Source organism: Oryctolagus cuniculus, chromosome 4 (assembly GCF_964237555.1).
Source record: "Oryctolagus cuniculus chromosome 4, mOryCun1.1, whole genome shotgun sequence".
Lineage (NCBI taxonomy): Eukaryota > Metazoa > Chordata > Mammalia > Lagomorpha > Leporidae > Oryctolagus > Oryctolagus cuniculus.
The window spans coordinates 65,368,307-65,396,298 of record NC_091435.1 but is presented as its reverse complement, the minus strand read 5'-3'; the positions used below and the strand labels follow the sequence as shown (position 1 = coordinate 65,396,298).

Genomic DNA, 27,992 nt, shown 5'->3' with positions numbered 1-27,992 from the left:
AAATTTTAATTTTTACCTTAAGACATTCAAGTAGAATTCCATGAAATTTGTCATTTTGAAGTAGAATTATGGCACATGAAGTAGTGAATCATCCAAATCATAACTAATGACTTTCAGTAAATATCCAGGGCTAATTGCTGGCCTTCTGTAGAATGTGACAGCCCTTTGCAATACTCAACACTTATAGACTCCCTTGAGAAGTTTAACTCATTGTGAAAAATAAAATAACTTGCTCAAAATCTGAAAAATGTGTTTTATGCATCTAGTTATAATCTACAAACACATTGATCAACTAGCATCTTAACTTAAATGTTGAACATTTTACTTTTTCACTTATCCGTAGTTATATGATCCATTGTTTACATACTGATTACTTTCTACTCTAAGATTAAAACTGGCATCTCATTAAAGTAGAAAGTCAGACGCACTAAATAAAAAAAGGAACAATTAGCCAAAAAAAAGTTTTCTCTCAGAATTGCATTAAGCAGCATGTAACATTGATTATTGATAGCCGTTTTTATTTTTTTTATTCTGCTGTCAGCTTCTAGGCAAGCCATTAGAAAAGAGGGAGGAGAAAAACTGCAAAGAAGGTCACAAAGAACTTGGCTGATTTTACATTATGAGATCTGCTCCCTTCTTCTATGATTCTTCAATAATGACCCACTCCAGTAATGGGGCCATAGAGATAAAAAGGTTCCTCAGCCACTGGTGTTGCTCCACAGAGCTGAAGTTACCTCTGTCATTTATGAAAGAATTTTTTTAAGTTCAGGGAAATGTAAATAAAATACAAATTTATTTGGTTGCAAAAATTTTTAAATACATGCATAGGTTTTTTCATAATATGCATTCTAAATGAAGTTTTTAAAGACACTTTGAATGCATGGATTTCAGAATATTTGTACCAAAAAAATCTTTTAATTGCATTTTGCATAAACTTTTTATGTACCTTGTACAGCTTCTTTTTAAAAAAAGATTTATAAATTTATTTGAAAGGTAGAGTCACAGACAGAGGGAGAGGAAGGCGGAGAGACAGACACTCCCCATATGGCAACAATGGCTAGGGTTGGGCCAAACTGAAGCCAGGAGTCAAGAGCTTTAACCATATCTCCCATGTGGATTCAGGGGCACAAGCACTGGGACATCCTCTACCACCCTCTCGGGTGCATTTGAAGGGAGCTGGATCAGAAGTAAAGCAGCTAGGACATGAACCAGCACCCATAAAGGATGCTGGCATTGCAGGATACAGCTTAACATACTACTTCACAATGCCGGCACCCTGTACAGCTTCTTAAAAACAAAACCAAGATTTATTAGCCATCAGTGTATTCCCAGCGATGATTAAGTGTTTGTGGAATTAATTTGAATATGATTATGAGTGTTTTGAAGGTGTTAAATAAAAAGTTCCTTTAAATGCCTTATTATAGACCATATTTTTCCCTGAGTAAATTATATCAAATCCACTGACTGTGTTTATCGACCCATGAACTTTCCCCACCACATGAATATGCATTTGCTATAATCCATTCTTGTTTATGACTCGCTACTCCCCATATATCTCATCAATCATCTACTGTCAGACTTCCTTGCCTGTCCAGGTACTTGACTGTTTTCAACCTTACCTGAAATATACCAGTGGCTAAACTCTTAAGACTTTCCCTAATGCCCTCTTCACAAATGGTATAGGAAAGTGAACCTAAAAACATTCTCCCAGTGTTCTTAAAGCTGGGTCTACTCCTAGCCAGCCCCTGCTACCTCTAGCTGCTGTTTAAGGGCTGAATCACTATCAGTCAGAACACTTAATATTTTCAGAAGAGCCTTCTTCTCAGACTCACCTAACCCATTTACACTCCTTAGTGACAAAGTCCTGGAAGAGTTTATGTCCTGCATACTTTACCTTTATGCAGCAGTGTGGCTTTTCTGAGCAGAGGCAGCCATAATGGAGGCCTAAATTCTCACAGGGCAAGGCCTAGGCAGTTGTACAGTGCACACAGATATTGAAAACTTAGTACCATCTTCTTCAATCAGACTGCTGCAAACTGCAACAAGCAGTGTTTCTGAGCTTTGTCTCACTCTACCATGCGGCAGGGAGTATTTCAGAAAGTTGAGGCTCCGGGGCCGGCACTGTGGCACAGTGGGTTAAAGCCCTGGCCTGAAGCACTGGCATCCCATATGGGCACCGGTTCTAGTCCCAGCTGCTCCTCTTCCAATCCAGCTCTCTGCCATGGCTTGGGAAAGCAGTAGAAGATATCCCAAGTCCTTGGGCCCCTGCACCCGCGTGGGAGATCTGGAAGCAGCTCCTGGCTCCCGGCTTCAGATCAGCACAGCTCCGGACATTGTGGCCATCTGAGGAGTGAACCAGTGGATGGGAGACCTCTCTGTCTTTACCTCTCTCTGTAACTCTCTCTTTCAAATAAATAAAATAAAATATTTAAAAAAAAGAATGTTGAGGTTTAGACATTATGAATGAAAAATGGCATTATTTTGTCAACAAATTCACTTGACAAGTACTCTATAGCCTGGTGGCCAGAAAAGGAACTGCTGCAGTTACAGATCCACTGCAATGAAGAATTCTGCTAAATGACGGCATTGCCAAGGCCCAAATGAAGCTGCCCTGCAAAGGTGACATTTTAAGTAATTGTCTCCAGGAAAAATGCAATAACTTAAATTCTTCCTCTGCCTCCTATACTTACAGTCCTCACTCTAAGTCAAAACAGCTGTGGGGAAAAAAATTTGAGGGCTAAGACATTTTGATTTCAAGAATTGTATAAAACTACAATAAATCAGGCAAAGTCCTATAGCTATAAAGATAGGCACAAGGGCAAAGGAAACTTAGTAGAGAAATGAATGTGTTCAGAAAATGGTGGTATAACAACTGTATAATCATATACAGAAAAAAATGAACTTTGGTCTATATTGTGTACAATATGCAAAAATCAAGTAAAGTGCCCTGTGGGATATAAACACCAACTTAAAGTGATAACAAAATTTCTAGAAAAAAACTGACAAAATGATAAAAATTTCTGTGAACTTGAGACAAGCATAGAGTACTTAGATGCGATAAGACATATATGATATACTTTAAAAGAGATAAACTGGGGGCCTGCTGTGGTGCACTGTGCTAGCCTACCACCTGTGATGCCAGCATCCCAAATATTTGGGCCCCTATCACTCCAGGAGTGACTCAGATGGAGTTCTAGGCTAGTGGCTTTGGCCTGGGTCAGCTCCAGTTGGTGAGGCTATTTGAGAAGTGAACCAACACATGGAAGATTTTTCTTTCTATATCTCAACTGCTCTCTCTGTAACACTGTCTTTCAAATAAATACATAATTTTAAATAATGAATTAGACTACATAAAAATGTAAAACTTCTGCTATTTAAGATACTATGAAGAAAATTAAACATGCCACAAACTTGGATGAATATTCAAACATCAAATATTTGACAAAATTCTTATATCAGAAAATTATATATGAGTATAGATGTATATGTGTGAGTATTTATACATATACACATATATACATATATGTAAATAAGATCTATCAAAAACCAATAAGAAACTAAATAATCTAATTTTAAATAGGTAAGAGGTGCACAAACACGTCACCAGAGAAAATTATGCAAATATAATAAGCCACATGAATAGATCTTTAACATCATTAATCATTAGGGAAACACAAATTAAGACTCCCAATGAAATATATTTTGTGTGCTTATTAATTAGAATGGTCATAATCAAAAAACAGGCCATATAAAGTCATATAGAGGCTGTGTCAGAATGAAAATCTCATACACTCAAGGTACAAATGTAATATTGTTTGGCAAACAGTGAGTTAATTTCTACATGGGCCATCAATTTTATTCCTAGGTGTTTGTGCAAGAGAAAATAAAGCCTGTATTCTTTTTAAGGAGCTTTTATTTAATAAATATTAATTTCATAGGTAAAACTTTTGGAATATAGCAGGTCTTCCCCCATAACTTTCCTCCCACCCCCAAATCATCCCACCTCTTACTCTCTCTCAGATCCCATTCTTCATTAAGATTCATTTTAATTATCTTTATATACAGAAGATCAACACTATACTAAGTAAAGATTTCAACAGTTTGCATCCACACAGAGACACAAAGTATAAAGTACTGTTTCAAGACTAGTTTTACCATTAATTCTCATAGTACAACTCATTAAGGACAGAAGGCCTACATTGGGAACAAGTGCACAGTGACTCCTGATGTTGATTTAACAATTGACACTCTTGTTTATGATGTCAGTGATCATCCAAGGCTCTTGTCATGAGCTGCCAAGGCTATGGAAGCCTCTTGAGTCCACAAATTTCAACAATTATTTAGACAGGGCCATAATCAAAGTGGAAGTTCTCTCTTCCCTTCAGAGAAAAGTAAATCCTTCTTTGATGGCCCCTTCTTTCCACTGGGATCTCACTCACAGAGATCCTTCAAGTAGATCATTTTTTGCCACAGTGTCTCAGCTTCCCGAAGCATATATTCTTACATTGACTTGTAAACAAATGTTCATAGTAGCTTTATTTGTGATAGCTTAAAACTGAAAACAAACTGCAATGGACTGAACTGTGTCCCTTTAAAATCCATATATAGAAGTCATAATCCTCAATGTGATGACATTTGCATCTAGGGCTTTAGAGTGGTAATTAGAGTTAGTTGTGTCATGAAATGGGGAGTTATGATTGGATTGGTTGCCTTATATAGCAAGAAAGAGTGATTTCTATCTTTCTTCCTCCATGTGAATAGGGTGAAGAAAGGGTTTGTGAAGACATTTGATAAGGGGGCTTTCTGCAAACTAAGAAAGACCTCATAAAAAAATATCAAATTGGGGCTGGCACTGTGGCATAGCAGGCAAAGCTGCTGCTTACAGTGCCAGCACCCCAATGGTCTCTCTCTCTCCTTTTCTCTCTGCTTCTCCTTCTTTCTCTGTGTAACTCTGACTTTCAAATAAATAAATAAATCTTTTAAAAAAATAACATTAGCACCTTGACCTTGGCCTTCCTAGGCTCACGAACTATGATAAAATGGATTCCCATTGTTCAAACCCCTAGTCTATAATTTTTATAATGGTAATCAAAAGGCTAATGCACAACCAAATCACACATCAGCAGGTGAATAGACAAATAATTGTTGTAGATCCACAAGAAACAGTATTATCCATCATAAAAATATGATTTAGTATTATATGCAAAAGCATGGATGAATTTGATTTAGGAAAGGAAGCCAGCAAAAAAAACTGTATATGCTATCTGATTCTACCTATATAAATTTTAAGAAATGCAAACTAAACTATGGTGAGCCAAAGCAGATCAATCATTGCTGGGGAGTAAGTAATAAGAGTGACATCCAGTATTACAAAAGACACTTAAGGATGTGCTAAACAGGGAAACAGAGCAATAGCAGTCAGTATGAAAGAATGTGAAGGCATAACTACTCCAGTAAAGTACAAAAGAAATCCAAAGTAAATAATAGGAATATTTATGAAAAAAATGTGAGGTCAAATGCATTACTTATCAATACTCACCTTGAATGTAAATGGTATCAACTTTCCATTTAAAAGACACAAACTTGCTGAATGGATTAAAGAAACAAGACACAACTATTTGCTGCCTATAGGAAACACATCTCACCAAAAAGATACACGTTTATTGAAAGTCACAGGATGGAAAAAGTTATCCCATGCTAACAGAAAGCAAAAAGGGGCAGGTGTTGCCATCCTAATATCAGACAAAATAGACTTTAACATAAAAACTGTTAAGAGACTAAGAAGGGCACTATGTAATTATTAAGGGATTGATTTAACAGGAGGATGTGACTATAATAAATGTATACACACCTACAGAGCCAAGATGGCAGAGTAGTGAGGGCGCACACTGACAGTCTGGGAAAATTTGTTTAATAAAAGTGGATTCCCTGTAGTCTCAAGGAAAGGCTTGGAAAAAAAAACTGCAGAGGAAACTCCTCTGGATGTGACACAGAGGACCTGCAGGGAGAGCAAAACACCCATGGCTCAGTAGCCCAGCCATGGATTCTGCGCACCAGCACTGGAAGGGGATTTGAGACAAAAACCGTGGTAGCCTGAGACATTGGCAGGGAAATGGCAGAAAGAGCCTAGAGGGAATGAGGCTTGAAGCCCTGCTGGGGAAAGTTCACCAGGCTGACTGGAGGAGAGAAAACCAGTGAATGAATAAGAGGAACCGGCACGGACACGAGCCTCTCTCCACTCACCTTACACAGCTGAGCAAGACAAAGAACAAGTGCCATTTTGGACATATGTAAAGCAGCGCCTACCATCAGCCAAGCAGAAAAACTTGACTCCGGTGGGGAGAAATAGCAGGAGGTTAGGACCTAGAGAAGGTGTGGAGCTAATGAACTGAGACTGTGAAAATCTGAGGGTGGGGGGGGCGAGAGAACTCACGGAGTACACAAACTCAATAAACTTGGCAACCCGGTGGGAGACTGCAGAGAAATTTGAGACCGCACTGAGGGCTGCATAGACCCTTTGTGTGGTCCCAGGGGTAGAGCAGACAAATACCCACAGGGGCCAGATTTCATACATCAACTACCCTCAATTCCACTCAGCTGTGCAGAATTACTTCCCTTCTGAGCCAAAAAAAAGAGAGATAGAGAGAGAGAGAGAGAGCAAGAGAGAGAACAACCTGGGTGAGTCACCTTTCGCACACCCTTAACCCTATAGAACCAGAGCTCTCTGGCCACACCCATCACAGCCTCTGAGGATCCTTCAAAAGCAGACAGTACACTTACTCTAGAATCATAGTATAACCAGAAAAATGACTAAAGCAAAAAAACCAAAGATTATCTCCACAAAGCCAAGCAGCAAATGCAGAAAGTGAGGAAACAAGAACAAGGAAGACACTATGACACCCCAAATAAACAAGATACCCGAAGAAGATTATGAAGATGATGAGATAGAAGAAATGCAAGAAACAGATCTCAAAAAATTGATAAGAACATTAAGAAGTTCTCAAAAACAAATTCTTGAACTACAGAAATCCTTATTGGATAGGATAGAAAATTTCGCTCATGAAAATCAAATATTAAGGAGGAATCAAAATGAAATGAAGCAACTAGTAGAACATGAAACTGTGATAGTGAAGAGATATCACAATGAAATGAAGAATTCAATAGATCAAATGACAAACATATTAGAGAGCCTTAAAAACAGAATGGGTGAACCAGAAGAGAGAATATCAGACTTAGAACACAGAGAACAGGAAAGTATACAGTCAAACCAAAGAAAAGAAGAGGAAATTAGAAATCTAAAATATATTGTTGGGAATCTACAGGATACTATTTAAAAAAAACAACATTTGAATTCTAGAAGTTCCTGAAGGCATGGAGAGAGAAAAAGGATTAAAAGGCCTTTTTAGTAAGATACTAGCAGAAAATTTCCTGGGTTAGGAGAAGGACAGAGACATCTTAGTACAGGAAGCTCATAGAACCCCTAGTAAACATGACCAAAAGAGATCCTCACCACAACACTTTGCAATTAAACTCACTGCAGTGAAACATAAAGAAAATATCCTAAAATGTGCAAGACAGAAATGTCAGATTACTCTCAGAGGATCTCCAATCAGACTCACCTTAATGTTTACTGCAGCTCAATTCACAATAGCTAAGGCCTGGAACCAACCCAAATGCCCATCAACAGTAGACTGGATAAAGAAATTATGGGATATGTACTCTTTAGAATACTATACCGCAATAAGAAACAGTGAAATCCAGTCATTTGCAACAAGATGGAGGAATCTGGAACACATCATGCTGAGTGAAATAACCCAGTCCCAAAGGGACAAATATCATATGTTCTCCCTGATTGGTGACAACTAACCAAGCACGAAAAAGGACCTGTTAAAGTGAAATGGACACTATGAGAAATGGTGACTTGATAAGCCCTTGTCCTGACTGTTGATGTACAAGAAAATACTTTATCCATTTTAGTATTTTCTCTTTGTTTTGTTCTAGTACTATTGGTTGAACTCTGTGATTAACACACAATTATTCTTAGGTGTTTAAATTTTAACTGAAAGGTGATCCCTGTTAAATATAAGACTAGGAATAAGCAAGGGAGTAGATGTACAATTTGGGACATGCTCAATCAGACTTGCCCCAAATGGTGGAGTTAGAATCATGCGAGGGTGATCCCAATACAATCCCATAAAGGTGGCATGTACCAATGCCATCTCACTAGTCCAAGTGATCAATTTCAGTTCACAATTGATCACACTGATAGGTCTAAGAGTCAAAGGGATCACACAAACAAGTCTAGCATCTGCTAATACTAGCAGATAGAATCAAAAAGGGAGAGAACGATCCATCCTGGGAAGTGGGATACACAGCAGACTCATAGAATGGCAGATGTCCTAACCAGCACTCTAGCCTCAGAATCAGCCTTTAAGGCATTCAGATCTGGCTGAAGAGCCCATGAGAGTATTTTAGGCATGGAAAGCCAAGACACTCTGGGAAAAAAAAAAAAAGGAAGACCTAAATGGAAGATCTCTGCGAGTGAGATCCCAGTGGAAAGAACGGGGCCATCAAAGAAGGAGGTAACATTCTCTGAAGGGAGGAGAGAACTTCCACCTTGACTATGACCCTGTAAGAATAAGATCGAAGTCAGTGAACTCAAAAGGCTTCCACAGCCTTGGCAACTCATGACTAGAGCCTAGGGAGATTACTGACACCATAAACAAGAGTGTCAAATTGTTAAGTCAACACCAGGAGTCACTGTGTACTTACTTCTCATGTGGGATCTGTCCTTAGTGTGTTGTCCAATGTGAAGTAATGCTATAACTAGTACTGAAACACTATTTTACACTTTGTGTTTCTGTGTGGGTGCAAACTGATAAAATCTTTCCTCAATATATACTGAATTGATCTTCTGTATATAAAGATAATTGAAAATGAACTTGATGTGAAATGAATGGGAGAGGGAGTGGGAGATGGGAGGGGTGTGAGTGGGAGGGAAATTATGGGGTGGGGGGAAGGCATTGTAATCCATTAACTGTACTTTGAAAATTTATATTTACTAAATAAAAAATAAAGAAAAAAAGAAAAAAAAAGATTTAACATTCTTCTCGGCAGTGCATGGAACCTTCTCTAGGATGGACCACATACTAGGCCATAAAGCAAGCCTCAGCAAATTTAAAAGAATTAGCATCATAACATGCATCTTCTCAGACCACAGTGGAATGAGGTGGAAATTAGCAACTCAGGAATACCTAGAGGATATGCAAACACAAGGAGATTGAACAAGATGCTAATGAATGAACATTGGGTCATAGAAGAAATCAAAAGAGAAATCAAAAACATTCTGGAAGTAAATAAGGATGACAACACAACATATCAAAACTTATGGGATACAGCAAAAGCAGTGTTGAGAGGAAAGTTTGTATCAATAGGTGCCTACATCAAGAAATTGGAAAGGCACCAAATAAATGAGCATTCAACACATCTCAAGAATCCAGAAAAACTGAAGCAAACCAGACCCAAATCTAGTAGGAGAAGAGAAATAATTAAAATCAGAGAAGAAATAAACAGGATTGAATCAAAAAAAAATTTTTTAAAAAATCAGCCAAGCAAAAGCTGTTTTTTAGAAAAAAAAAAAATGACACACCATTGACTCAACTAACTGAAAAAAGAAAAGACCGAAATCAATAAATCAGAGATGAAAAAGGAAATGTAACAACAGACACCACAGAAATAAAAAGGATCATCAGATATTACTACAAAGAGTTGTATGCCAACAAACAGGGAAATCTATCAGAAACGGATAGATTCCTGGACACATGCAACGTTCCAAAATTGAACCAGTAATACATAGAAAACCTAATAGACCCATAACTGAGACAGAAATTGAAACAGTAGCCGGCGCCGCGGCTCACTAGGCTAATCCTCTGCCTTGCGGCGCTGGCACACCGGGTTCTAGTCCCGGTCCGGGTGCCGGATTCTGTCCTGGTTGCCCCTCTTCCAGGCCAGCTCTCTGCTGTGGCCAGGGAGTGCAGTGGAGGATGGCCCAAGTACTTGGGCCCTGCACCCCATGGGAGACCAGAAGAAGCACCTGGCTCCTGCCATCGGATCAACGCGGTGCGCTGGCTGCAGCACGCCGGCTGCAGCAGCCATTGGAGGGTGAACCAACGGCAAAAAGGAAGACTTTTCTCTCTGTCTCTCTCTCACTGTCCACTCTGCCTGTCAAAAAAATAAAAATAAAAAAATAAAAAAAATAGATTGAAACAGTAAATAAGGCCCTCCCAACAAAGAAAAGCCCAGGACCAGATGGATTCACTGCTGAATTCTACCAGACATTTAAAGAAGAACTAGCTCCAATTCTTCTCAAACTATTCAGAACAATCGAAAAAGAGGGTATCGCCCCAAATTCTTTCTATGAAGCCATCATCACCTTAATTCCTAAGCGGGGAAAAGATGCAGCATTGAAAGAGAATTACAGACCAATACTCCTGATGAATATAGACGCAAAATTCCTCAATAATTTTCTGGCCAATAGAATGCAAAAACATGTCAGAAAGATCATCCACCAAGAATAAGTGGGATTTATCCCTGGTATGTAGGGATGGTTCAATGTTTGGAAAATATTCAATGTAATACACCACATTAGCAAACTGCAGAAGAAAAACCATACGATTATCTCAGGGGGCTTCCGGCAAGATGGCGGAATAGGAAGGGAGCACACTGATAGTCTGGGGAGAGATAGTTTAATAAGAGTGGAGATACTGCAGGTTCAAGGAAGAGTAGGGGAGGAAACAGCAGAAGAAACTCTTCCGGAACGCGTGATTCACAGCGGACCTGCGTGGAGAGCGTGGGAGCCCACAGTTCGGGACACCAGCGGCAGACTCAACACACCAGCGCTGGAACACGAGGTGAGCCGAACCTCAATAGCCCGAGACACCGGCAGGCAAGCGGAGAGAGGAGACTAGAGGGAACGACCCCCGGGGGGGAAGTTCACAAGGCTAACTGGAAGAGAGAGAGAGAGAGAAAAAAAAAAAAGGGTGACTAGTACGGACACGGGTTTCTCTCTCTCCGCTCACCTCTCAAGGGCGAGCAAGACAAAGAGCAGGCGCCATCTTGGACATACGTCATAAGCAGAGCGACCTCAGGTCTGCACCGGCCCTGAGCCTAGCAGAAAAACCTGACTCTGGGCAGGGCGAATTAACAGGAGATTAGGACCTAATAAATTTGTGGTGCTACTGAACTGAGACTGTGAAAAAAGAGATGGTGGGGGAGAGAACTCACGGAATTCACGTGAGCACTCTCCAGAGACACTACAATTCCGTAACTTTGGCAACCCAGTGGGAGGCTGAAGGAGAATTTGAGCCCACTCTGAGGGCCGAACAGATTCCCTGTGGGGTTCTTGGGAAAGAGCTTCCGATCTCTGGCTCCTGTGGGTATATCATTTGCCTGCTAACTACCTCCAACTTCGTTCAGCTGTGCGGAATAACTTCCCTTTTGAATCAAAAAAAAAAGAAAGAGAGAGAGAGAGATTTACCACGCCTAACCTGGGAGTGTCACCTTTGGCACACCAAACAGAGCTCTCAGGCCACACCCATCTCAAGCCCTAAGGCTCCATCAAAAACAGTCCACTTAATCTAGAGTCATAGTATAACAAGAAAAAGCACCACAGTGAAGAAACCAAATATCTCCAATATGCCAAATAACAAACGCAAAAACCGAGGTAATAAAAACAAGGAAGTCACCATGACGCCCTCAAATGAAAAAGACACCCCAATTCAAGATTATGAAGATGATGACATAGAAGAAATGCAAGAAGCAGATCTCAAAAAATTGATAAGAACATTAAGAAGTTCTCAAAAACAAATTCTGGAACTACAGAAATCCTTAATGGACAAGATAGAAAATCTCTCTCGTGAAAATGAAATATTAAGGAGGAATCAAAATGAAACGAAACAACTAGTACAACAGGAAACTGTGATAGTGACTGAAGTGAAGAATTCAATAGATCAAATGAAAAACACAATAGAGAGCCTTACAAACAGAATGGGTGAAGCAGAAGAGAGAATATCAGACTTAGAAGACAGAGAACAGGAAAGGATACAGTCAGACCAAAGAAAAGAAGAGGAAATTAGGAATCTAAAACATATCAAGGATCTAAAACTAATTCCTGGAGCAAGGACAGTCTATTCAATAAATGGTGCTGGGAAAGTTGGATTTCCACGTGCAGAATCATGAAGCAAGACCCCTACCTTACACCTTACACAAAAATCCACTCAACATGGATTAAAGACCTAAATCTACGACCTGACACCATCAAGTTACTAGAGAACATTGGAGAAACCCTTCAAGATATTGGCACAGGCAAAGAATTTCTGGAAAAGACCCGGGAGGCACAGGCAGTCAAAGCCAAAATCAACTATTGGGATTGCATCAAATTGAGAAGTTTCTGTACTGCAAAAGAAACAGTCAGGAGAGTGAAGAGACAACCGACAGAATGGGAAAAAATATTTGCAAACTATGCAACAGATAAAGGATTAATAACCAGAATCTACAAAGAGATCAAGAAACTCCACAAAAACAAAACCAACAACCCACTTAAGAGATGGGCCAAGGACCTCAATAGACATTTTTCAAAACACGAAATCCAAATGGCCAACAGACACATGAAAATATGTTCAAGGTCATTAGCAATCAGGGAAATGCAAATCAAAACCACAATGAGGTTTCACCTCACCACGGTTAGAATGGCTCACATGCAGAAATCTACCAACAACAGATGCTGGCGAGGATGTGGGGAAAAAGGGACACTAACCCACTGTTGGTGGGAATGCAAACTGGTACAGCCACTATGGAAGTCAGTCTGGAGATTCCTCAGAAACCTGAAGATAACCCTACCATTCGACCCAGCCATCCCACTCCTTGGAATTTACCCAAAGGAATTTAAATTGGCAAACAAAAAAGCGGTCTGCAGCCTAATGTTTATTGCAGCTCAATTCACAATAGCTAAGACCTGGAACCAACCTAAATGCCCATCAACAGTAGACTGGATAAAGAAATTATGGGATATGTACTCTTTAGAATACTATACCGCAGTAAGAAACAACGAAATCCAGTCATTTGCAACAAAATGGAGGAATCTGGAACACATCATGCTGAGTGAAATAAGCCAGTCCCAAAGGGACAAATACCAAATGTTCTCCCTGATCGGTGACGACTGACTGAACACGAAGAGGGAAACCTGTTGGAGTGAGGTGGACACTATGGGAAACGGTGGCTTGATCAACATAGCCCTGACTGTTAATGAACAACTTAATACATTATCCCTCTTAGTAGTTTTTTTTATCTGTTCTACTTAATATGACTGGTTTAATTCTGTAATTATCACACAGTTATTCTTAAGTGTTGAAAATTAACTGAAATGTGATCCCTGTTGAACATGGGAGTGGGAATGGGAGAGGGAAGGGATGTATAATTTGGGACATGCTCAAGCTGACTTGCCCCAAGTGGTGGAGTTGGAAGCATACCAGGGGATTCCAATTCAATCCCATCGAGGTGGCATGTACCAATGCCATCTCACTGTTCCAGGTGATCAGTTTCAGTTCACAGTTGGTCATGGTGGAGGGACTGGGAGTCAAAGGGAGCACATAGACAAGTCTAGTACCTGCTAACGCTAACCAATGGAGTAAATAAAGGGGAGAGTGATCCAACATGGGAAGTGAGATACTCAGCAGACTCATAGAATGGCAGATGTCCTAAATAGCACTCTGGCCTCAGAATCAGCCCTAAAGGCATTCGGAGCTGGCTGAAAAGCTCATGAGAGTATTTCAGGTATGGAAAGCCAAGACACTCTGGCAAAAGATCTCTGCGAGTGAGATCCCAGTGGAAAGAACAGGTCATCAAAGAAGGAGGTACCTTTCTCTGAAGGGAGGAGAGAACCTCCACTTTGACTATGACCTTGTCTAAACAAGATAAGAGTCGGAGAACTCAGAGGGCTTCCATAGCATTGGAAACTCATGACTGGTGCATAGGGAGATTACTGATGCCATAGACAGGAGTGTCAATTGGTAAAGTCAACAACAGGAGTCACTGTGCACTTACTCCTCATGTAGGATCTCTATCCTTAATGTGCTGTACATTGAGATTTAATGCTATAATGAGTACTCAAACAGTATATTTCACTTTGTGTTTCTATGGGGGTGCAAACTGTTGAAATCCTTACTTAATGCATACTAAACTGATCCTCTGTAAAAAAAAAAAAAAAAAGAAATTATCAATTCCCAACTTGACTCTCACTGGGATTAAACATGACAATAGGTCTGCTCTGATTTCATCATCATTTAAAAAAAATCATCTATTATTTTTCACTTTATGTTTCTGTGTGGGAGTAAACTGTTGAAATCCATACTTGATGTATACTAAGCTGATCTTCTGTATATTAAGATAATCGAAAATGAATCTTGATGTGAATGGAAGGGCAGAGGGAGTGGGAAAGGGGAGGGTTGCGGGTGGGAAGGACGGTATGGGGGGGAAGCCATTGTAATCCATAAGTCGTACTTTGGAAATTTATATTCATTAAATAAAAGTTTAAAAAAAAATCAATAAACTTTGTATACACAGATGAATGCCATAGCTGAGAAAGAACCTCTAAAATCAATCCCATTTACAATAGCTACAAAAAAAATTAAATACCTTGGAATAAGTTTAACCAAGAATGTTAAAGATCTCTACAATGAGAATTACAAAACACTAAAGAAAGAAATACAAGAATAAATTAAAAACTTTAAAATCTTCCATGTTCATGGATTGGAAGAATTGATATCATCAAAATGCCCATTCTGCTTGTGGGGAGCAATCTGGACTGGACTAGGTTACTGGAATTAAGACTTATTCTGTGCATCTGCTCTCCCACAATATGGCGCTGGGAGAGAAGAAAACAGCTTCTACGCAGCTGCCTCCAGTTCAACCAATAAACTGTAGGACCTACTCCTGATTGGAGGAGAGCAGCGTACTCGGCATGTGGGCAGCTGAGTTGGGATTGGCAGAGGAGGACTATAAAGGAGGAGAGAGACGGCATGCACCAGGAACATCTAAGGGGAACATCTAAGGGGAACACCTGTGCAGCCCCCGAGAGAGCCGGCCGGCGGTGTGCCGCTCCCCTGCGGAAGTGGGGAATGTGGCCAGGGGGAACTGCCCTTCCACGGAGGTGGAAGGGACAGTAGCCAACCCGGGAAGAACCAGCAGCAAACCCGGGAAGGGCCGAGCAGACGAAAGAACAGCGCAGGGTCCTGTGTCGTTCCTTCACGAAGACGGGGAGCGACACTGCTGAAACCAATTTATAGACTCCATGTGATCCCAATTAAAATATCATTGACATTCTCAGATCTAGAAAAAATGATGCTAAAATTCATATGGAAACACAAGAGACCATAACAGCTAAGGCAAACTTAAACAACAAAAATGAAGTTGAGGGTATTACAATACCAGCAAGACATATTACATGGTAGTTATAATCAAAACAGTTTGGTACTAGCATAAAAACAGATGTTTTGTCTAACCAAACAGGATAGAAACTCCAGAAATCCATACATGCATCCACGATCAACTTACTCATTTGCACTGCCGTCTGAATGACACAAAGAATCTATGAAGTCCTCAGTGTGAGCATGGGTCCCATTGCAATCATCCACCCCAGGCCATCAGGGACCTCTGAGTGTATGGAGTTTATCACATTGATTGCCCAGAGACCCAGCTAATCCCTGTGCCCTCTTCTCCAATTAGAGTTTCCACAGTCTCAGCACACAAGGCTGAGGCGTAAAGGATCCACTCCACCGCTCTAGCTTGTCCCAGCCATAGACAGGAAGAGATGTTCCTAGAACCAGCTGCCTGTAGGTACTCCACCTTAGTGGCTTGAGCCCCAGAGCCTCTGACATGTTGAGAGACTGAGGGCACCTAACGGTTGTACATTGGTGTCCAGCTCCCTACCAATCCTCCCAGCGAGACTCAGTCAGTGAAGAATGCATATTTTTCCCTCTGATAGAATTTCTGGATTACACACATGCACAAGAACCACTGGTGGTAGACCCTTCTCATTTCACAATGTTACCTTCTCCCCACCGATTGCCGGGTATGCACACTTGACCTCTGCCACCGCTACTGCTCACAAGATAGCATGTTGTCCCAACCAGTTGCTGGACACACTTACTGGAGCTTCTATAGCTGCTGCTTATGCCCAAAATGAATCTGTCCTCTCTCAGCCGATTACTGGGCACCATTGTTGAGGGGATGAGGAAAGAGAAACATGCCCCTTTTCTTTCACTGGGTCAAAGAGTACCCTATCCCCATAAGGCTCCAGGGTGGACTTATGCCATGCTCTCACACTAGTTACATCACCAGTATCCTGGGCTGCTGCAGTCTGATCTCACCTCATTCTCCAGTGCTGGCACTTTCCCTGGTTCTCGGCTGCTGATGTGGTGTGTTTGTGGCTTGGGCTGTACTTTGCACCTTCTATCTGGATTCTTACATAGAATTTCCATTGTGGTCACCTGGATACACAGCATTCCTCTTCCTTCCATAGAATTTCCATTGTGGTTTTCTAAGTCTCTCCAAGAATGTACTTCCTCCACTTTATTTTACTGTTTACCCCTAACCTATAGCAGTAGGACCTTCTCTATTCTGTTCATTTGGAATGCTTCCCTCTTTTTCCTTGTTATCCTATAAATTCTAGAATCAGTTTGTTAATTTCTGGAAAATATTCTCTTAGATTTGGACTGTCATCATATTGACTCAGTGGATCAGTTTGGATGGAATTAAGGTCTGATCAAAATCAGCTCTTACAGTTTGTGATTACTGCAGATGGTGAGGGATGGGGTGTATCACCATAGAAACTTCATGGTTTAAAAAAAACTATGGGAGGGTTGTGGGTGGGAGGGAAGTTATGGGTGGGAAAAAGCCATTGTAATCCATAAGCTATACTTTGGAAATTTATATTTATTAAATAAAAGTGAAAAAAAAACTATGGATAGTTTTAAAAAATTTTGCACCAAAATAAGGCTTATATTTTATTTATGTTTAATTTTAATTATATAAATTTAATTATACAATTTATATTTAATTTATATATTTAATTGACTTTAATATAAACTTACATTTAATTCTATTTTCTATGAATTTTTGAAGTATGCTAATATCTTCCATTTATTTAAGTCTTCTTTGACTTATTTTATCAAGATTTTCTTGCCCTTATCATAAAGTTCTTTAACATATTTTGTAAGATTTATATGCAAATATTTTATTTTCTTGGTTCTATTATAGTAGTACTTATTAAATTTCAGTTTCCTATTCTCCAATGCTAGTGTGTCAATTCAATTTTCAAAGATATTTTAGTGCTGGAATAAGGAAAAGTGCACAGTATACTGCCACAAATATTTGTATTTTACTGTTTAAGTTATATAAATATGATGAGGGAATAACAGAATAAGAAAACATCTTCAATTCTAGGGGAGGAAGTAATCCTAGGCAAGGGTCAGAATGTCGAATCTCATCCTGATATCACTCAGATGTCCTCTGGAGCTTAGTGCATGCTACATAAACCTTAAGATGTGGACCTCTTTATCAACACTCAAGTCTCTGGTAATATGCCATGTACACAGACAACTCAATTCTAATCCCATCCCTAGCCATTTTCATTGTTTGACCTTTTCTTTTAACGACTTGTTTGGTTATTTTTAGTCTTTCACCATGCTTACTGCCGTATCAAAGAACTTAGAACAACATCTGACACATAGACAGTATCAATACTTATTTGTTTAATGAGATGACAGGATGTAGGGATACACAAATGATCTACAAATGTGAACATTTATTAATATAACAAAAACAGAACTCATTGAAAAGAACAAGAAATATGATAAAGAAAATAATTTTTTAAATGTGCTCGAGATTTTTTTTCAATAGGAGAGATATATTTATTTATTTGAAAAGCAGAATTATGGGGAGAGAGAGAGACAATGATATATCTTTTTTCCCCACAAAGAAACTTTTTATTTAATGACTACAAATTTCTTAAGTACAACTTTACAAATATAGTAATTCTTCCTACCTTACCCACCCTCCCACCCCTACTCCCATCCCACCTCCTCCTACCTCTCCCATTCCCAGTCCATTGTCCATTAAGGAAAAAAAAAAAAACTGTTCCTTGACAGTCAACCCAAGCCATTGCTTCTCAAAGTGTCAATTTCACTTCTACAGATTTCCTTTTAGGCACTCTATTAATTATCACAGATCAGGGAGAACATATGGTATTTTTCCCTTTGGGACTGGCTTATATCATTTTTTTTAACTTTTATTTAATGGATATAAATTTCCAAAGTACAGCTTGTGGATTACAATGGCTTCCCCCCATAACGTCCCTCCCACCCGCAACCCTCCCCTTTCCCACTCCCTCTCCCCTTCCATTCACATCAAGATTCATTTTCGATTCTCTTTATATACAGAAGATCAGTTTAGCATACATTAAGTAAAGATTTCAACAGTTTGCTCCCACACAGAAACATAAAGTGAAAAATAATAGATGATTTTTTTTAAATGATGATGAAATCAGATCAGACCTATTGTCATGTTTAATCCCAGTGAGAGTCAAGTTGGGAATTGATAATTTCTCTTTTTTTACAGAAGATCAGTTTAGTATACATTAAGTAAAGATTTCAACCGTTTGCACCCCCATAGAAACACAAAGTGAAATATACTGTTTGAGTACTCATTATAGCATTAAATCTCAATGTACAGCACATTAAGGACAGAGATCCTACATGAGGAGTAAGTGCACAGTGACTCCTGTTGTTGACTTTACCAATTGACACTCCTGTCTATGGCATCAGTAATCTCCCTATGCTCCAGTCATGAGTTTCCAAGGCTATGGAAGCCCTCTGAGTTCTCCGACTCTTATCTTGTTTAGACAAGGTCATAGTCAAAGTGGAGGTTCTCTCCTCCCTTCAGAGAAAGGTACCTCCTTCTTTGATGACCTGTTCTTTCCACTGGGATCTCACTCGCAGAGATCTTTCATTTAGGTTTGTTTTTGTTTTTGTTTTTGTTTTTGTTTTTGTTTTTGCCAGAGTGTCTTGGCTTCCCATGCCTGAAATACTCTCATGTGCTTTTCAGCCAGATCTGAATGCCTTTAGGGCTGATTCTGAGGCCAGAGTGCTATTTAGGACATCTGCCATTCTATGAGTCTGCTGAGTATCTCACTTCCCATGTTGGATCACTCTCCCCTTTATTTATTCTATCGGTTAGTGTTAGCAGGTACTAGACTTGTTTATGTGATCCCTTTGACTCTTAGTCCTTTCATTATGATCAATTGTGAACTGAAATTGATCACTTGGACTAGTGAGATGGCATTGGTACATGCCACCTTGATGGGATTGAATTGGAATCCCCTGGTATGTTTCTAACTCTACCATTTGGGGCAAGTCAGCTTGAGCATGTCCCAAATTATACATCTCTTCCCTCTCTTATTCCCACTCTTATGTTTAACAGGGATCACATTTCAGTTAATTTTTAACACTTAAGAGTAACTGTGTATTAATTACAGAATTAAACCAGTCATATTAAGTAGAACAGACGAAAAAAATGCTAAGAGGGATAATGAATTAAGTTGTTCATTAACAGTCAGGGCTATGCTGATCAAGTCACCGTTTCTCATAGTGTCCATTTCACTTCAACAGGTTTCCTTTTTGGTGTTCAGTCAGTTGTCACCTATCAGGGAGAACATATGGTATTTGTCCCTTTGGGACTGGCTTATTTCACTCAGCATGACGTGTTCCAGATTCCTCCATTTTGTTGCAAATGAGTGGATTTCGTTGTTTCTTACTGCGGTATAGTATTCTAAAGAGTACATATCCCATAATTTCTTTAGTCAGTCTACTGTTGATGGGCATTTAGGTTGAAATGTGCTCGAGATTTTTATGGAAAAATATGAAACATAGTAATGTCAAAATACTTTATATCTTGGGAATGTATTAGCCTGATTTCTTGGCTCATATATTAAATAGTACACATACAGGCCCCCTGGCCAGTGTACTGAGGTGTTTTCTAGGATGACCTGGTTCACCTAATTGTTTGCGGTGGAGAGCACTTTTATCTCCCACATTCTCATTTGCAGTTTTGATCTCTGGGTAAAGAGATAGTTTATGTTTGGAATAACAAAATATTTTTTGCTTGCTCCAGTTATCTATTAATGATGAAAAGAATGAAAGTGTATAAAGTTTTATTGGTTTTGGAAGAAAGAAACGTCCAAAGAAATGTAATATTCACAATTGCGAAGCTAAAAATCACAAAAGATGTTCATTTGCCCTACATAGACTTTGCACTTACATGTTCACACTTTTCAAGGCCAGCATTAGTGAGGGGACTGAGGCTAGTTTAGAACCTTCCTGGCATGCAAAACATTAAAGGGAACCAAGAAACTCAGCAGTCAAAAAAATTTCAGTACAATATTTTTAAAACTTAAAACCAAGGAAAAAAAATCAATGATTAAAAAATATGTAAATATCTTCATCCAAGAATGGAAGACAGGATCAGTGAGGACTTTCCACTGCACCTCTGCTTCCAACCTCACTTGATTAACCCTAGTTTTGATTCAGATAACTTTGGCGAAAATTTTTTTCTCTAATTTATTAAACTAATTTTAACCTGTACCTAAGAATACTGGGAAAGATATTGAAATCTAAGAGCTAGTGATCCTTGAAAAGTCTAGTAGTTAGCTACAAACACGTGTTACAGTATAATCTCCATCTTAGAAAGCAGAGTGATGAGTTATTGTAACTACAATGTGCAGCTAAAGCATTGGACCTGAGCAACAATTAATCTGCTAAAAACAGCCACCAAATGCCATATGGATCACACTTGTGACCTGGAAAAGCAGAGGGTGTTGAGTTACCTAGGAAAAGGGTGGACAAAGGACTTAGAAAAATCTTGTCATCAGTTACTTCACAAAGTGTTGTCAAAAAAAACAAGAAATATCCTTACAGCTTTAGAATTACACAAATGTGTGTTTGTAGAGCAGTTGAGAGCAAACTAGATTTTCCAGGACATTCCTCATAAGCCTCCTGGAACACTTCCTTGATATGGCTACTTCTAGTTCCTTCAGATTTGATACACCTTGATTTTTTTAACTGCTACTCTGGATTTCTGGATTCATCCTTATTCCCACAATAGCCAGGATCTTATAGATTCACTCCTTTTGATTTTAAGAATCTCTCTGCCTCCTGCCGCCTTACCTTAACAATTGACTCTCCCCGTTCCCTCACATGTCACTGAAATTTCTCTCCCTACTGGGTTCTTTCTCATGCTTATAATCATTGCTTATTCCTATTTCTACTTTGCCATGAATAGTCATACCCAGGATTGCATGGCCTACAGTCAAAAATATATGTATTTTCCTATTAAGACAGTGAAATATATAAATGCAATAAGAGAAAAATAGACTTACTGAGTTTATATTGTGGGATTTAAGTTATAATTTAAAAAAAATATTTATTTAAGGCAAATTTACAAAGAGGCAGAAACAGAAGGGGTAGGTCTTCCATCTACTGGCTCACTCTCCAGTTGGCCGCAATGGCCGGACCTGCGCCTATCTGGAGTCAGGAGCCAGGAGCTTTTTCCACTACTCCCACGTGGGTGCAGGGTCCCAAGCACTTTGGATATCATCTACTACTTTCCCAGGCCATAGCAGGAGCTGGATCAGAAAAGAAGCAGCCGGGAATCAAACTGGCGCCCATGTGTGATGCCAGCACTGCAGCCAGCCTTACTTTCTACTCCAAAGTGCTGGCCCCTAAGTTATAACTTTTTAAGAAATTCTAGGGCCAGTGTAGTGGGTCAATGTGGTAAGCCACTACCTTTGACTCTAGCATCCCATATTGGCACCAGTACCAGTCCCAGGAGCTCCTCTTCTAATTCAGCTCCCTACTAATGTGCTGGGGAAAACAGAGAATGACTCAAGTGTTTGGACACTTGCACCCTCATGGGAGACCTCAATGGTGTTCCAAGCTCCTGACTTCAGCCTGGCCTAGCCCCAACCATGGAAGCCATCTGGGGAGTAAACCAGCAGATGTAAGATCTCTGTGTGTGTGTGTGCGTGCGTGCGTGTGTGTGTAGGTAACTCTACCTTTCAAATAAATATTTTTTAAAGATTTATTTATTTATTTGAAATTCAGAGTTACAAAGTGGCAGAGGCAGAAAGAGAGAGAGAGATCTTCCATCCACTGGTTCACTCCACAGATGACCACAATGACCAGAGCTGTATCAATCTGAAGCCAGGAGCTAGGTCTCCCACGTGGGCACAGAGGCCCAAGGACTTGGGTGATCTTCTGCTGACTTCTCAGGCCATACAGAGAGCTGGATCAGAAATGGAGCAGCCAAGACTCGAACTGGCACCCATATGAGATGCTGGCATTACAGATGGTGACTTTATCTGCCACACCAAGGTGCTGGCATCTCAAATAAATATTTTTTAAAAGAGATATTAAATAAGGCTGAACTAAAAATTTGAAGGAAAAGATAGACCAATTTCATCTGATATTAAAAGGAATTTGGAAAAGATTGCTAGGATACATCATTTCTACTGATTATCAGCACCTAATATTAATACATTTCTGAGAAGTGACCATGTACGACACAGACAGCAGTCATCACAAAATTGAACCAAGAAACTGTCTATTGTCAAAGTGGATTTTTGTTTCTCTAATTTAGCCCTGAAAACCCTTTTCTTTTTTTCTTTTTTTTTAAGACTTGTTTATTTATTTATTTGAAAGTCAGAGTTACACAGAGAGAAGAAGAGGCTGAGAGAGGTCTTCCATCCACTGGCCCACTCCCCAGTTGGCTTCAATGGCTGGATCTGCGCCAATTCAAAACCAGGATCCAGGAGCCTCTTCCAGGTCTCCCACTTGGGTGCAGGACCCAAGGACTGGGGCCATCCTCTACTGCTTTCCCAAGGCAGAGCAGAGAGCTGGGTCAGAGTGGAGCAGCCAGGACTAGAACCAGCACCCAAATGAGATGCTGGCACTGCAGGCAGTGGCTTTACCCACTACACCACAGTGCCAGCCCTAAAAAACCCTTTTCTAAAGCCTCTTGTAAATATGAAAACTACATTCAGATGATGGCGAAACTCCTGGATTTCCCGAGCATAGTCACATCTCTATCTTAACTAAATAAAGCTCATACACTGTGAAACTTAAGCCAGGTCAGTGAAAATTGACATGGCTGGCACACTCATTACTACTTATCCAGGGAACAACAGGGTAAAAAGAGGACATTAGATGAGTCCAGCCAACCCTCTAATCAGGAATTCTAAACTCATCCTATCTTAACAGAAACATTCATAATCTCACATAACAGTTACTATGTTTATTTCTCATGAATCTTCTCTGATTAAAGTAATATTATCAAACCATCAGTAACTAAAGAATGCATGTCACATAGTGAATGTAGTTATGAAGATAGTGTCAAGAGGAATTTATTGTTTAATATTAATTTTTGCTTGACATAAATTGCTAGCACAAGCCCCATGATACTGCACCACCTAAGCATGCTAGAGGCTTCATAATGTCTTATTTGTGGTGAATACATTCGAGAACTTATTATATTTTTCTCTGTTTCTGAACCCCTAAATGATGGATTGTTTATACATTTTTCACTTTGGACTTTTCATTTATATTATCAACAAGAATGCATTCTATAAGTCATTGATTCATTTATTTCTTATGCTCCATCCAAGTCAGAAAGACTGCACATTTTCAATTAAATAATTCCAGAACCACAAGACAAGAGGTAACATTGTTTATGTAGAGATTGGACTGGGAATACTAAGAAGCTTGGCACATCAATTCTTGGTAGCTTCCTGCATAGCCTGTAACTCCAAAGTTCACCTTGAAGTTTGCTTTGCATTTTTCCATTCTGTTTAATTGTGTGTTTTTTGCAAAGGATAATGATGCAACTTTTTACTTTATTAGCTATCCTTAAGGATCAAAAATAAAAGTAAATGTGAAACTGTAGCTCTTTCAAATGATAAATTTCCTAGTGACATTTATTTTTGGACCAGAACATTTTTCTTTGCCAATTTCTTTTCTTGACTAATATGGTTTAAAATTGATGCATCAACACTTTCATAAAAAGGTTCAAAAACTCGTCTCCCGAAAAACATTTCAATGGGGTAGAATGTTGATTTTCTATTGAAATAGTTAGATCAACTAAATAGCCATGGTAGTTTTATATTATGGTGGATGGTGGATATAGCAATCTTATGTAAGAGTTTAAAGCATTATTCAATGTTATTATGATGCAGCTTTACTATTACATATATATAATTTTCATTTCAATTTAACTTATATCTTGAAATTCCATGATTTACCACAATAAATCAGCGTCCTGGTACAGATTCTGATTCTTCTTCAGAATTTAAAGTTGCAAAATCTTTTTGATTCATTTTAAGGTAGGTTATATCTTTATAGACAGTGGAGATAGTAACATAATGTTACAATATTGTATGATCAAAAGTACAAATGAAAGGGCAAGTGCTGTGATGTAGCAATCTAAGCCTCTGTAACACTAGCATTCCATATGGACACCAGTTCATGCCCCAGCTGACCCTCTTCTGAGCCTGCTCCCTGACTATGGCCTAAGAAAGCAGTGGAAAATGGCCCAAGTGTTTGGGCCCCTGCATGCACTTTGAAGACCTGGAGGAAGTTCAGGCACCTGGCCTTGGATCTGCCCTACCCTGGCCATTGTGGCCATTTGGAGAGTGGACCAGCAGATAGAAGACCTATCTCTCTGTCACTCCCTCTCTCTGTCTGTAGCTCTACCTCTAATATAAATAAATAAAATCTTTTTTAAAAGAGTACAAACATAGGGGCCCGTGCTGTGGCAAAGTGGGTTGAGAATGATCACTACATTTCAGGCATGGAAATCCAAGATACTATGGCAAAAAAATGTCCTACATGAAGGACCTCAGTGAGTGATAACCCAGTGGAAAGAAGTGGTCATCAAAGAAGGAGGTATTTTTCTCTGAAGGGAGGAGAGAACTTCCACTTTGCTTACAGCCTTGTCTAAATACTGAAGGAGTCTATGGATTCAAAAGGCTTCCATAGCCTAGACAACTCATGTTAAGAGCCTTGGGTGATTGGCTGGTGCTGTGGCTCAATAGGCTAATCCTCTGCCTGTGGCACCGGCACACCAGGTTCTAATCCCAGTTGGGGTGCTGGATTCTGTCCCGGTTGCCCCTCTTCCAGTCCAGCTCTCTGCTGTGGCCCAGGAGTGCAGTGGAGGATGGCCCAAGTCATTGGTCCCTGCACCCGCATGGGAGACCAGGAGAAGCACCTGACTCCTGGCTTCAGATCAGCATGGTGCACCGGCCACAGCACGCCAGCCGCAGCAGCCATTGGAGGGTGAACCAATGGTAAAGGAAGACCTTTCTCTATGTCTCTCTCACTCTCTCACTGTCCACTCTGCTTGTCCAAAAAAAAATCCTTGGGTGATAACTGACATTATATATAAGTATGTTGATTGTAAAATTAAAAACTAGTGTCACTGTGCACTAACTTCCCATGTAGGACCTCTGTCCTCAAAGGGTTGAATTATAATTATGTCCAAGTGCTCACAAAAGATGTATCACTCTTGGATGCCTCTTTAAAGTTAATTGAGTTTTTATCTTAAAAAAATGGTCAAATTACCTTCCAGATGCAATGACTGACAGTGGACCTACATGGAGGATGAAGATACACACAACTTAGGAACCCACTAGCTGAGAGCCTACACACAAGCTCTAGAGAGCAAGAGTGCAGCAGCCCAAGCCACTGGTGAAAAAACTGCAGAAAGAGTCCAAAGGGAATCTGGCTTGCTGCCCCATGTGGGATAGTATACCCACCAAACTAGAGGAGAAAAAACAAAGGGGGGCATGTTTCTCTCTCTCCCCCAATCATCCTGCAAAGGGTCCTGTAACAAGCTGACAGAGAGCAGGTGCCATTTTGGAAATATGTAACAGCTGCACCAGCTCATGTCTGTTCCCAGCAAACAGCCAAGCAGAGACTCCTGAATCTGGTGGGGAGGATAGACAAGGAGCTGGGTGCTCATGACTGTAGGAGAATTGTGTTCTGGGACTGTGAAAACACAGAGACTGTGTGGGAGGACTCAGCAGGTGGCTCAGACATTGGACAGTCACTATGGGAGGCTCCATGTGATCTGGACCCCTGGATACCTGACAAGAAACATTGCTGGGGAACCTGAGCTTATAACTGAGGACTGCACAAATCCTCTATGTGGTCCTTATTGAAGAGCAGACAAATAATATATTCACTGGGGTTAGTGCCTGGGCACTGCTCTCCTCAAAGGAGAGAAGCTCAGCTTATATACACCAATAGACAAGAAGGAACCTCCCCTCTGATTTAAAAAAAAAAAGAAAAGATCTAAAACACCAAATCTGGGTGTGTCACCACAGACATGCCCTTCCCTCTGGAGCACTAAACAGGGCTCCTGGCCACTCCCACCACACACCTTCAGTTATTCCCTGAAAGCAGATACTCCATTAATCCAATCAAATATAATCCAAACATAAAAGCCACCACAGTGAAAAATCAAAGAACCCAATGAGTATCTCAACAAACAACAAATAACAAATGTATAAATCCAAAAATAAGAACAAGGACGACAACATGACACACTGAAAGGGCAAAACATCTCAATTCTAGATGGAGAAGATGGTGAAATTGAAGAAATGCCAGAAATGTAATTTAAAAAATTGATCATCATATTATTTAGAAAGAATCAGAAGCAAATGCATGAACTAATGAAGTCCCTACATGACATGAAAGAAAATTTCTCCACAAAATTGAGATCTTAAAATGAAATTTTGGAAATGTAGAATTCAATAGAACAAATAAAATATACAGTGGAGAGCCCAAGTGCTTGGACCCCTGCACCCACATGGGAGATCCAGATGAAGCTCCTGGTTCCTGGCTTTGGATTGGCACAGCTCCAGCCATTGCGGCCAGAGGGGAGTGAACCAGTGGATGGAGCACCTCTCTCTCTCGGCCTCATCTTCTCCTTCTCTCTGTATAACTCTGACTTTCAAGTAGGTAAATAAATCTTAAAAATAACAACAACAACAAATGAGGATTTTCAATTAGACTCACAGCACTTCTCATCAGAAACCCTACAGGATAGGAGAGAATGGCAAGATATAGAACAAGTTTTAAGAGAAAAAACTGTTGACTGAGAATGCTATACCCTGCAAAACTCTCATTTATGAACAAAGGTAAAGAAAGACCTGCCATGACAAACAGAAACTGAAATAATTTGAATCCACCTGTCCAGCCAAGAAGAAGATGCTTAAGGATGTGCAGCACACAGAAACACAGAAACATGACCATCACTACAGAAGAAGGTAAAGGAAGGAAAGCCCCAAATAAAAGTAAAAAGGAAATCCAAAGTAAAAAATAGGAATATTTATGGAAAAAAAAAAAACAGGTCAAAGTCATTACTTATCAATAGTCACCTTGAATGTGAATGCCTTTAACTCTCCAGTTAAAAGACACAGACTGGCTGAATTATTAAAAAACAAAGCCCATCTATTTACTGCCAAAAAGAAACACATGTAAACACCAAATATGCGTGCAGGCTGAAAATGAAAGGATCAGCAAAACAAAGAGCTGGTTGAGAAACAAATAACATTAACACACAATTGGCCCAATTACAAAAAGGAGAAAGAAGACACAAGTAAATATAATTAGAGATGAAAGAGGAAATGTAACAACAGACATCACAGAAATAAAAAGAATCACCAGAAATTACTACAAAGAGCTCTATGCCAACAAATGGGGAGACCTAAAAGAAATGGATAGATCCCTGGACAAAAAAAAAAAAAATACCTAAATTGAGCAATAAAGAGAGAAATCCAAAACAGACCCATAAAAAGATGGAAACTGAATCAGTAATAAAGGCCCCCC

The 27,992-nt window shown here is 39.7% G+C and overlaps 2 long non-coding RNA genes across 3 annotated transcripts in view; both read right to left on the bottom strand.

Moving 5' to 3' along the window:
• LOC138849486 (uncharacterized) overlaps positions 1–3,967 on the bottom strand; it is a 78,583-nt gene extending 74,616 nt beyond the window's left edge. The window contains exon 1 of the long non-coding RNA XR_011388354.1: positions 17–3,967. This is a non-coding gene — a long non-coding RNA (uncharacterized lncRNA). The remainder of the gene's footprint in view (positions 1–16) is intronic.
• The window catches only part of LOC103350556 (uncharacterized), a 318,919-nt gene extending 302,383 nt beyond the window's left edge, over positions 1–16,536 (bottom strand). Inside the window, exon 1 of one of the 2 annotated variants that reach the window (XR_011388353.1) lies at positions 16,425–16,536. This is a non-coding gene — a long non-coding RNA (uncharacterized lncRNA). The remainder of the gene's footprint in view (positions 1–16,424) is intronic. The other variant, XR_011388352.1, reaches the window with a different exon arrangement.
• Between the last annotated feature and the right edge of the window lie 11,456 nt (positions 16,537–27,992).